This window comes from Epinephelus moara, chromosome 20 (assembly GCF_006386435.1).
Source record: "Epinephelus moara isolate mb chromosome 20, YSFRI_EMoa_1.0, whole genome shotgun sequence".
In the NCBI taxonomy this organism is placed as follows: domain Eukaryota; kingdom Metazoa; phylum Chordata; class Actinopteri; order Perciformes; family Serranidae; genus Epinephelus; species Epinephelus moara.
This window is the reverse complement of record NC_065525.1, coordinates 20293480-20306860: the sequence shown is the minus strand read 5'-3', so window position 1 is coordinate 20306860 and position 13381 is coordinate 20293480. Positions and strand designations below refer to the sequence as shown.

The window sequence follows — 13381 nt, the reverse complement described above, 5'->3', positions numbered from 1 at the left end:
CGACGAAGGGCAGCACACACCAGCAACATCTTGAATTATGTCAGCCCGCACTGTCAACTTGTCACAACACACTCTGCTCTTCCAGCATCAATGTGTGTTAACTTTTCAGAAATGCAGCAGTTTTATGGCATTCGGTCCTATCCCAGATTGTCTCAAACCTTGACTACTCCTTCCACCAGTATGGTGTGTCCACAGTGTGTACGACTTGTGTTTGAAGCATGTAGAGCAGGGATGTCCACAGCCTGAAGGATCAGCTTTAAACCCAATGAAGCCATTTTTTACATGATGTTCAACCCAATCATTTCGACTATGGGTCCAACAGCTGCCAAAAATATCCTATTGCACTAACACACCTTACATGCTTGAGTTTAAGAAAAACAAAAAAAAGAAACACAAATTTTGCCTCTACCTCAGGGACATTTCTCAAGAGTATCATGCCTCTTACGTACTTCTGGTGAAACTGCACGTGAACTTCAATATTTTGATCATGCTGTCTAACTCCTTAAAACCTTCCTGCCACAACAGATCAACACTGACGCTCCTGTCTCCATATATACAGCATAACATAAACATATGGACATTATAGAAACTAATATAAGCATGGGAAACCAACGAAACCAAAGAAAGGCATTGATGTGAGCTATCTTGTCATAATGCAGAGCTGTTCAGCTGTCAAACACATCAACTGTTTGTTCACTAATATACAATGTAAGCACTGTGCAGTTGTATTATAAAGGAAAATATTAATATCACTTTGTATGAGCAGATACTCAATATTAATAGACATAGACTGGGATGAGGATAATGCAATTTATTACATTTTTATTCTGGCATTTCTAATTTGCTGAGCCTTTGTCCTCCTTTTTTTTAATTTCGAGTTTATTTTTATTTCTTTAACACAAACACAAATAATAACACTGAAGATAAAAAGCTACTGAGAATAAATATTACTACAAATATACAATCATTTGTCCTATATATTGCTCACAATTACATTTAGTTCTTAATAAACGGTTGTTACTATCATCTGGTTGCCCATAACTGTAATATGTAAATACAGAGCATGTTCACTCGCTGTCGGTCATAACTGCTGTAACCCTCCTGCTGGTTTATGTTAGAGACTGATGTCAGGGGCATGTGCAAGGTAATTTATCGTTGGAGATAAATCACAGCTTTTCCTCTGTCTTGTAAATTTGTTAAAGGTGAAACGTGAAGTTGATGTACGAACAAAAACACACCTCCTGCTCCTCCTCCTCCGCTGACCACTTCCTTTTGACCGACTGGCACAACAGAATGCTTTTCTAGTGTGAAGCCCTGTCACACATCTGCAGCAAAGCCTCTCATCTAATACGAGCAGGTCCTTTGAGCACTTTTCACCCTCATCGCTGACAGGTGGAGTTATGCAATCATAGCAACAAGCACTGCTTGACTTGATGCCACTGGCCATTGATATTATGCAATAGTCATATATCTCTCTCTTGTTTCTCCGAGGCTGCTGTCTATCTTACTATATAGCCTGGTGAAATTTTTGCGTGTCAGTTCTGCTCAGTTATGGGTGAGAGAGAGAGCAGATGGGCCAGTGTTTACTCGCAGCGTGTGCAATCACACCTTTAAATTCCTCGGAGTAGCAGTGAGAGAGGTTGCAGTCACTTGTGCCTGCCTCTGCTCCTTACCAGTGGAAACCGCAAGCCTTGGCAAGCTTTAGCCACACCACGAGCCTGCTCCACTCCTCTAACTTTAGATTTCATGGCCTCCAGCAACGTGCACTTGGATCTCACACAGCAACCAGGCACAACTGTGACTGTCTTAAAAATCATCCATAGAGCTGCTCAAATGCTGTCATGAGCTGAAAGGATATCATTAATATTTTAACAGATCAGCTTTTATTATCTTCACATCTTTGCTTAGGGGTTCTTCTGGCCTCACAACAATACACAAAGCCACAAAGATAGCAGGAAAGAGGACAAAGAAAGAGAGAAAGAGTCTCAAAAACTTCTGGATTCCCCTCCAGAGACGCCCCCTGAGTATAAAATCCGAGCCCAACAACAACAAAGAAACACTTTTGATCCGCTGTATAAAAAGACAGCTACAGAGCTCAACAGACCAGGGGTTCATGTGCTCACCGTGGTCACGGTGACAGATCTGCCGACCACTCCTTGCCCATCTGGGCTGCCGGTGGCGCTCTGCCTGCTCTCTGAGGACAGCGAGTTCAGACCAGTAATTTAGTTCAGATGAGGTAAAGCAATATTTCCAGATTAATACGAGCCATATTCCTTTAGAACTGTCCTTTCTTTCTTCTTCTCCTTCCTGCATTTTTTTTTTTTTACATCTTACATGTCCAAAAACGTCTGGCTGAGGATGAAAGGAAGAAGAGGAGAAAAAAATGGAGACATAAAGAGAGGGAAGATGAACAAGTTTTATGCTTTGTGAGGCAGACACACAGGATAGCCAGTAGCAGTATGACACTATTGTTTCTCTAATTAAGTTCCTTTTGATCATCTCCTAAGACGCCTAATGATCTAATTTCTCTGAACAGCTTATTTGATAAGGCGGGGGAAGATGTGTGCTTTGCCCTTCCCTTCGCTCCTTTCGTGGTTAATTTCATGGGATGTACAGAGCGGATAGACTTACACACTCTTGCTCATCCATTCATCATTTTTATGTCACCCAATGATGTTGAATAAGTTAAATAAACCCCTCAGTAGCGCTCTGTTGCTACTAGGCAGGCGCTCCGAATCCTAAAATACCTGGAACCGATTCAACCAGCTGTGCGGTACATGTTTAAATACGCTCTATACAACCTTGAGCATTTTCTTTTTCAGCCATTTTCAAGATAATATCCTTGATCATAAAATGTGTCGACGTTTCTCAAGATCTTGTAAGCTGCTTCATATCATATCGGAATGAGATTGCTCCAGCTGTGATTAGTCTGGCTTGGCAACAGTTTCAGTAGTTGGGATTCAGGAAGTCACAGCTGTCCCTGTCCTGCAGCTGCTGACTGAACATGTGACAGGCTGCATAATCAGTCCATCCTGATGATACGCAGTGCTATAAATCTCTATAGGAGTGAGAGAGAAGCATCTAGCAACAGTATTTCTTAGCTCTGATAACGGTACACCAGATTTAAGTTAGCAGGAAGAAGCTAAAACCACGGATTAATTGGTACCCGGGCAGCTGGCTGAATTTGTTGTTGGAGTAAAGCCAGCTGGACCAAGAGCAACCTCGCAGGCTGAGACTTTCATCAGCTGGCCATTTCATTAATGTATTTGGAGAACTGGAGATTAATCGTCTGTCTCACAACAGTTTCTGGAACAATACCTCAGATCCATAGTCCCTGTGCAGTGTTCCCCATAGTGTTCAATTATATTCCGATGGACGTTCCTTCATTCACTTCATATACAGAGGACAAGGCAAGCCGCCACTTTGGCTGTGGTTCTCGTGGCCTCATAGCAGAAGTATGCTGATGAAGGACTGATGATGGACGTACAGCAATGGCACACCCCAGGGCTGTGATTATTTTATGGTTTCCTTATCCTAAAGTAACCGTAGAGAGTCACTGTGTTCCTGCCTCGTAAGCAGGACCTCTGGCTGGATGCCACCCACTAACCAATTGTGCTGATCACTGCTGGGCCACTAATGAAACAAGAGTTGAACTGCTGCTTCTGCTGCAGTGTTTCTGATGTTGTTTCTGGAACGTTCTCCCCCATCCATCTGCCACACTGCATGACTGTGATGTCATGACTGGGCTTTCTCATTGGCTGGGCTTTCAATTGTGCCGTTCACCCGCAGCGCTTGAACGGCACAATTGAACAGCGGGTTTTGAAAGGGAACGTGAAATTAGTGGTGACTCATCTCTGGCCGCTATGTTATTATATCATTTCTTCACCAGCAATGATTTCAATCGATCTAAAGTTCCATGAAATCAGACCAAAAAAAGCCAAAAGAATGTGTCTGTATCTGAAAGATGGAAAAACTGATGTTTTTATGACCACGTTTCTCTTACATGCTATACATCTTGGACCATTTTAAGAGGGTATAGAAGGCCAAATGTAAAGACAAGCTTCACATGTGCACAATACAACATGTGCAAAAACAAAATGCCTCTTTACATTACAACCAAAAGGTTTATAACCTTTGCCGCTCTAAGGCATTATTTCCACAACACTGTAATGTGTAATAAGTGTCATCAGACCTGTGAACATTTCATAGATATTGAGAAAGTGCAAAACAATGCCAGACACTACGGATTTTACATCATTTGGTTAGTTTTGTGGAGGAGGCGAAGAGAATATCTTTGAATTTTGAACTTTTAGAGGGCAGCTGAAGTTCAAAGGTCACATTCACAACTAGAAGTCACACTGAGGATCAGTACAGCAATGCTGCTCGCAGTTATCCTGCAGTAAAATAGACTACTGAACTGCTAAGAGAATGAGAAGACTGGAGAATAGCAGAGGACTACATTAAGTCTGTGTGTTTTGTTGCACTACTAACAATGTTTTCTGCACTATTCATTTCAAGTGCAATCTACAGAACAACCTACTGAAAAATATCAATTTTTAAGTGCTATGTATACTTTATCGACAAAATACAAGCAGTCACCAAAAAGAAATGAGACTACACAAAACACAGAGAGCACACTTCCACAGGCTATGCAGATGTTGAAATGATTTATATAGAATGTGGTACTTCATCCTGGGACAGCAGAAGGGCAACAGCATGAGATGTGACATTGACAATGGAAGCTGTCACACACATCATCATTAGAGCACAGCAACTTGTCAAAAAACATGGCTTGTAGGAAGAACTGGCAGTGCAAGTCTCCAGCCTCTCTTTACAGCACATGAACACCCCACTCATCCACACATTCCCCTGCCTGAGCTTGACTTTGACCTTGGTGACCTGTAACTCTGTGTGTGTGTGCGTGTGCCCTGTGTATTTGCACATCCACTGTTCCTAGTGTAGTGGAGGGCCAAGGGACCACACCAGAAGAACAGAAGAACGTTGCCTTTATAAACAACTTTTAAATCAACCATTGCCTAGCTGCGGTATTTTTCCTACAGATTTCGAGCCAATAGTTAGGAGCTATAATTCAAGCGTTTACTGTGACAGTAGCACATTTAGAAAGATTATGCAACTGTTCTACCAAGTTTTGTCTTAATTCTCTCAACACTGGCAATCTGATGATTAAATTTACAGCAACGCATCAATATCACAATTTCCCACTGGAGATGTTTTCTCAGAGTTCTCCCAAATCAGTGCAGTCGCCTGGTCTATCTGTTGTGTTTCATCTCACCGCCTTTTGCTACAGTATATGTGCTGAATGTATGGCTTGGATCTGTACGTCACATGAGCCGCACATTTCTGTGGAGGTAGCTAGCCAGTGCACGTTTAGCCTGGCGGAATGCAGCCTTGCATTGCTGAGCTCGGCTGAGATTTATGTGACTGCTGTGGGGTGTGCATGTGGCTAACAGATGGTGGCATCCTGCTCCTCTTTCCTCCCTCAGCACATCACTGCTTACTCAATCCCCCTACCACGTCCCTATCTGCTGCTCTCTCCCTCCAGTGCATCTCCCACCGATCACTCTCCGACACTTCAATGCTTCAAACTTGAAGTCAGCGCCCTCACGGTCAGTTGTAGTTTCATCAGTTATTAGGGACTTGCAATTCCTCACTGGGATATCAACACCAGACTAATCCCCAGTACGCCCACTCTCACCACCCTCCGCACTACCCATTCAACACCACTTAAATGGACACTCAACACTATCTAAGCTAAAACAACACACACACACACACACACACACTGCTTTTGGTGGCCTTGAGGCTATCTATCTCCACGCACATGCTTAACACACACTCACATACAAGCACACACAGATCCTCGTAAAAAGCACTCTAGAACTAAATGTTGCAGCCTGTCATTCTTTCTCCATGATGTACTTAAAGCGATACTCCACCCAGAATCTTTTGGGTACATCAACACTCACGTCCTGTAGTCTTGAAAGGTGGCTGTGGTAGAAATTAAGTATCAGAATGTTCAAAGAAACAAACCACATTATCCATACGAATGTTGCGTGTGTTCCAAACAATCGTTGTGTCACCAAAATATGGCTGAACATACTGCTTGCACTAAGGCCCTCCTCGACACTCAGAAGCTCTGCCTGAGGCTGTGGGAGACACTGACTCTCATTAGAGTGCCTGGCAGCCACAATCACATTGCCAGTAATCACAATGTCACTGGAAACAACTGTGGTATAATTTCCTGATCTACAACCTCAGAGCTACTGCTGACCATGTTTGACATTCATTTCATGGGACAAATTGATACCAAGCAGTGACGCACGAAAAAAAAAACAAAAAAAAAACTCAGCCTGTGATGGTACTCTCCATCTGTTTCACTCTTTTATCCAAACCCTCACATCATGCAGGATGGTTCTGAAGAATAAAAGTGAGCCAGCCTGACTCTGATTTAGCTTTCACGTCAGCTGCCAAAGCCCAGAAATCTGGCACACATGCACATCATACAGTAGAAGAGACGTGAAACTGCTCCAGCACTGTACAGGTTTTACAAAACAGCAAGCAAGCAGATGATCTACAGTGTCCAAAGTTTGTCCTTATAATTAAGAATTAAAACTGTCTAAAAAATAGTATTCTGCGGCCACTACGGTAGCACTGAGCTATACATAATTTACTGCCAATCAAAGAAGCCATTCAGTGTAAGGACTTCAAAATTACATACCAGCTAAAATGGGCATGTGGCACACAGAGCCATTTACGCAGCCATAAAACGCTGACCTATGGGAGCTCACTGGAGAACATTCACATAATCTAATAAAAATGCAGCCAGTGCCGAGAGTTCCTTCCTTCCCACACACCTTGAGCTGCCATGAGTCTCAAAGACCCTGTTTATGTGCAGACACGGATAAACATAGAGATGCAATCAGAGAAAAACACAGCCATCGCCTACAGATGCAAGTGTTCCACTTTGCTAATCTAATCCCACTCTCAGAGTCTGGGAATGTACAGCTGTGTGGTTTTGTGACACACTGGGCCCCCTGCCATGGGGAGTCACCTCGAGGTGTTCTGAGTCGTGTGTGTGTGTATGTGTGTGTGTGTGTGTGTGAGTTCATTTAGTCCATGTGACCACAGAGCCGCGACCACAAGGAGTTAAGGACTTTTACTATTGTGACAAACACATGCATACACGCACAACAGACACACAGACGCAGTCGTGCAACCACAAGTCTCCACATGCACACACCCACACATTTACACATGTACTCATACACACACGGAAGGAAACCTAAGTCGTATTAGTCACTAAAGATGGGAACGTTTGGGCACACCACTACATGCTTTTTTTTGGTCTGTCTCTGTTTCCGTTATTCATTCTTAATGAATGAACACAAGAGGAGAGCAGAGTGATGGCGTATTATCCTGGTACCCTTGAGTTGACTCAGAAAAAGATTAAAAGAGGCGAGGATGACAGCCAGAGGGTCAAAGTTGTTGTTATGCCTCTCATCCTTCATGCTGTATCTCTGCTTTGTAAGCACACTCCCAGTGTGTCTGAACTGTTGGGAAGACTTTTCCCCTGAACTTCTCACAAAAAAAGAATTTGCCTATTTTCTGTCAGACAACCTGCTCCACCCCATGACTTCCACCCATCCCATTCTATCACAAGCCCAGGTGACAATCACTGCAGAAATGTCAGTGGCCAAAGTGGGTGTCTTTTCACCAATATAAAACACGTTTGCTGAGGATTAGACTTCATTCACTTGAGAGTTGCTTGAGAGATTGGTAACAGCGTGGGGCTGGCGTGTCCTGTGAACATTCATCTAGAGCACAGTGAGAGCTGATCCTGTTTCATGTTGGAAACCAAATGTGGGGATAAGATTGTATATCCCTGCCCATGTGTGCCTGTACAATATGTCATTATATGTCTATACTGTGTGAGAGTGGCTGTGCTTCACTCCTGGTGTGTGTTAACTCTGGCCTTGTGCCCTCTTGGCATCCTCGCTGACCCTCCCTGCAGGGAGGCATTATGACCTCAAAGGAATTGCATGTAAATCAGGTGAGGTGGTGGATGCAATCTGGAGTCCAGCTTGCACCTTACCATTCTTCACACTGAACTGGGTGGAGATTGTATATTTTGTCTATCAAGAATAATAAACACAAAACTGATATAAGAGGTGGATTGGCTAAAGCTCCCGGGGATGAATTTTGGTTCATTAAGTTAGTTATTTGCCTTTGAACAGAGCTTAAAAACGCGGTAGTTGACAGGACATCATTATCTCCACGCCCCTACCCTTGGATCTCTGCTAAGGCCACAGAGAAAGTGCTGAGACAGGAGTGAAGGCTACAGTTTAAAGTTTGGTGCCTCAGGCCTAGAAGCTGAAGTTCCTGCCTACTCTGAAATGATTTTAGAGCAACCATTGTTTACATTCACACTATATATATATATATATATATATATATATATATATGTATATGATAAATTCTATTGCTATATCTATTTGCTAAAAACAGAAAGAAGTAATCAATGGCTCTGAAACAATATCATCAATCAGAAATATGAGCATGTGTGCAGATAAACATTATTATTTATGTTTTGAACTCATGTGGACATGAACACATAAAAGCAACCCTGACATTAGAGAGGCATTTCCCTCTTCAGAGGATGAACTTTTTTCACTCATAACTCATCTGTTCGTCAACAGTTTTAAATCATTCCTCGCCATGTGAAGTAGCCAGAACATAAAAGGACAGAATGAAACCAGGTATCCCTTCTGCAGTATTACCAGTGATCTATACTCCAAACCAAAGCAATGAGACATTAAACAAATCCAAACAGAGATTGCTGGGGAGGTTTATGACAAGCTGAGTCAGACCTTATGAGAGGAAATGGAAAGAAACTCAGGCCAGGTGGAAAAATCAACATCCCACATGCACATTAATAAACTAAAGCCCATCCGCAGTGACATGTCAACTGATAAAAGCTAAAGTTGGCATTAACAGCAAAGAAAAAATGAGGGTATTAACTGCTGATATAAATTGTTTGTTGAATGGATTACGGCAGCCAGAACCTGAGCAAAGTAAATGGGTTCAGATCTTTTTGCTCCAGCTAAGAGGAAACATTATTCAAGAGGAAATGCTTAGTCAGGGTCTGTGTACGATTTAGCACTCCAGCTATGTTCATGGACTCCAAAGCCATTTGTTTCTGATTTCCTGCAATTACCTACATTAGCACTATATTTGTTTGACCGGGCCTGATGCTCTGATGTCCGTCAGTGAGGAAAACAGGAACAAACATCCAACATTTCAGCCAGAGAGTGAACACATAACCTGCCGCCCAGTGCCCTGTGCATTACGCCCAATGAGCCAAATTGCCTTCAGCTGTTTATCCTTCAAAAGACTCCATCACACACTCTGGCTGTTACTGTTGGCCAGGGTTTTTTATACAGCTACACACAGAGTGTTGAGTCTATTAGCACTGAAAATTAATTTATGTAATATTTCACTATATTTGGCTGCTAATATCTCACTGTAATTCAAAACTGTGTATTAAATTATTTACATTGTAACAGGCAAGTGCTTACCTGCATAATGGCATTTGGCAAGCTGCAGATATTACTGTAATTGGTAGTGAGAAACTAATCAGCAAGTACTTACAAGCCTATAATCTGAAAAAAAATTTCTTGGTTTATTCCCATGCCAAAGGGAAGATATTTTCTATTTTTTCCTATTTGAATGAACCCACGGACGCGGTGACCTGATTACTGCGCTTTGACAACACAGAAAATCCTACAGGAATCTTGAAGAAACACCCTCAGTGTTGTCTTTGGAAATGTTTTACATGTCAAAGCATTTTGAGCTGAGGTTTCATTCAATGTTTGACAAATGTTAACCCCTGAAGGCATATTGATGTATCCTATTGTTGCATGCATTGATGAATGCAGAGGAGCGAGTGAGGACTCGCATGTGTTGGCTTTTCCTACATTTGAGAATGCACTGTGTATCTAGCTCTGCATACATCTCTGCATGCACACACAAATGCATGAGGCTGGTATGTGCTTTAGTCCGAAAATGTTTACGGGAATTGACTTGCCTTTAAATTAAAATTACATCATATGTAAATTGGCAGTTTGACAGTAAGGTTTTCATAGTGACAGCTACGATACAGAAAAGAACACTGAGTTCATAACATAGTGTGATGGGCTGAGCCTCAGTGTGCAGGGAGATTCAGAGAGAAAAAAATACTGAAAGGGAAGATCATACCAAGCAGAAGGAAAGGGGACCTTAGAAAGAAAAAAAGGAGAAAAAATAGGAAAGAAGAGTGTTTGAGAAAAGCGGCGAGCTTTAGAGGTTGTAATTGACTAATGAAAAACATGCCATTGCCAGAGCAGACCCACTGAGGCCATGAGGCAGGGAGGAGGGTGTGCGGGTTAAAGGGGCAGGGGCAGGAAGGGGAGAGGTAATGTGAGGTAAAAAGTCTGTGGTGTTGATATGGTTTCCATTCTAGAAGCATTTACTGGGCCATTGAAGAGCTCTATGTACCAGGCCAACACTGCTGTCATACAGCTGGACAAGGACTCCCTCTCACTTCTCTGCTGTCTCCCTCTTCTGTCACACCCTTCGCTTTCCATCGCTCCCACTCCTCTCGTTAATGGCCTTATGTTTCGCTCCCTTGGCTATCAGTGACACCTTTAGATTTCTGTTTCTCCCAGCCAACGTTTCCAGGGCACTCTGACTTTATGTGAAGCATCCCTCGTCCATTCTATTGTTCTTGGTGGAATCTGGCACCCTCAGCTCGCAACGTTGTACACCTGGATTCCTGACCTCACTGCCGCCTCCGATCTCATAAATCAATCAGTTCACCTATAAAGATTTCAAGGGAATACCTGGCTAGTCCCTTGATAATGGGCACATGATTTTGATCGCTGACTGATGGACAAATCTGGCAATTTGCTTTAATTTTGTTCCGTGACACTGTAATTGTCATGCCACTATCACTCTTATCGAGCCGGTCTGAATTGTGCTCGCACTGCACAGGGTATAAAAGCTTATAATGGGCTTTTTGTATGGATGCTTGGCACTCTGAAAAGAAAAACAGACGTCAGCATCTGTACTGTGACGTCTGAAAGACACATAGTTTCATACATGTACATGCAGAACTTTTTATTTATGTTCTTGCGATTGCAAGTGATAAAAAAAATGTTTATAGCCTTGCTGATGCTGTTCAATCTGTCACACATACACAACACCTACACTTCCCATTTCCCTTGGGAGTGGAATATAGTGATCTAAGCTAATTATCTTGAACACTGACAGAAAGTATGCAATTTACACATACTACATCACAGGAAAAAGATACTGGTATTGGCAGCTGCTGGATTTGTGTTGCTCATCACTAACTCGGAGATTCAAGTTTAGAAAACAAAGACTCCCCAGGCCAAGTCCCACTCTTGTCTCCTCAACTCAGACATGCTGATGGCACACCTGGCAAAATACAGCATTACACTCACAGGGGGAATGCCACACCTGGCAGCTCTGAGGACAATTTTCCACCTTTTTATGTGTGTGGTAGTTAGGCTGGCACAAGGAGGCAGACTGGCATGACTGAGCAGGTTCCAGTCGCGGGGCAGAGAGGATAAAGTGGGTGTAGGGAGGGAGGGGAAGGGAAGTGGAGTGCCTGGTGGGCGGCGAGGGAGCAGAGGCTGGGTGGGGGCACGCAGGTTGGGGGCTGGGTGTATTCACCGCAGAGGCAGCACTGTGGAGGAATCTCAAACATTCCACGGTGACCTACCTATCTGCACTACCTGAGCCCCACCCTTAGGTCCCTCAGCCACACCCTGGAAGCTCTTAGCAGTAAGCTGTCACCAGTGGGCTGGAAGCAAAGCAACATAACCACAGTGCACAGATAAATCAAACTGAGGGGGAATTAGGAACAAAGAAGATAAAAAAAAACTTCAGAGGTGTGAACGTATTGTAAGAACATGTACAAGCAAACTGTAGAAAGTGTTACAGTATGCAGGTATGAGGAGGGCAACACCACCACTGCAGCTACTTCTTGGCATTTCAAAGTAAAGCATGCGTGCATTCACATTCTGCAGAGATGCTCTTCCATCAATTTGCTACATCTGTTTTCTGCTTCTCATCACTGTCACAACATCTGATGTCTGTTGCAAATACACATCTTTTACAAAAGGAATCCAGCAATTTTAAATGTGACAGCAAAATGTGCAGGCAGCCCATATTGTGGCCAGATGAGTTCTTGGCTCTCTGTCTGTCTGTCTTTATGTCCTTCAGTAGGTATCCACTGCTGACACAGCTGAACAATTTGTTTGCAAATCTCTAGGGAACCGAAGGTAAATCAAATAGAAACAAACACACGTGCAGATACATACATGTGCACCCTCATGAAGTGACTTTCTCAATGTGTCTTTTGCTCTGCTTCGCAGGGGGATTCACACACACATACACACACCAAACTGTGATCTTGGAAAGTCAAACCTGTCACACACGTTTCAAAGTCTGATCACTGACATGAGGATTGTTTAAACAGAAATATGAATAGAAGCCTTCATTGAGGTGGATTCAAAGAAAACTCTGCTCAAACAGATCCACTACGTGCAGCCGCTTGCTCAATGCTCTAATTCACCCATAATCATGGCTGCACTCTCACCTACAGACATGTTTACATACAGACACACAAATATACATGCACACAAATGCACACTCATGCAGAGGGAAAGCTCACAACCTGGTAAGATATCCTCCCCTCACCTCTCCTTTGAGGGCTGCACAGTGACTCCAAACTCCAATGTGTGAGGTGTGTGTCAGTCTCTCCTCTCCTTGATCTCTGTCTCCCTTTCTCTCACTCACTTCTCAACCTGTAGTCATCGCGTGGCTCTAGTTACGCTCTACTGCAGTGAACTAAGGCAGAGGGAAAACGGAGGAGGGAGGGAGGCATAGAGGGACAACTGAGTCCTGCCCAGACTGATGAGAAAGGCTTCCAAAAACGCCCTCAGGAGAGAGAAGATTAGAACACTTTGCTCCACTAAAATTTTAACTTTCTCACCACTGCGCTGTTTCCACTGATCTCTCTTTACCAGGCTCTTTTCTCTTGCGTTCCTTTTTCCCCCAGCAGCTTTTAAAGTTTTCCTAAAACCACTTCTGCTTTCTTGAGATTCTGCCAATCAGAAAACCAACCGCTCTCTCCTTTTTAATTCTTGCTTTCTCTCGATTTTTCTGCTTCTGCACTCGCAAAAATATTCGTCTCTAGTTCCCTGTCTCCCTGGTGCAGTCTGTCGGTGTTTATCTAAATTTGTCTGAATCCTCTCTCAAGCCCTCTCCCTCTCTCTCTCTCTCTCTCTCTCTCTCN

General features: G+C 43.2%; 1 protein-coding gene across 1 annotated transcript in view; it reads right to left on the bottom strand.

Annotated features, from left to right (window-relative positions):
* LOC126408680 (zinc finger protein 469) overlaps nucleotides 1–12904 on the bottom strand; it is a 67888-nt gene extending 54984 nt beyond the window's left edge. The window contains exon 1 of the mRNA XM_050074380.1: nucleotides 12784–12904. The gene's annotated coding sequence lies outside the window, so the exon portion shown is untranslated. The remainder of the gene's footprint in view (nucleotides 1–12783) is intronic.
* Nucleotides 12905–13381: the final 477 nt, after the last annotated feature.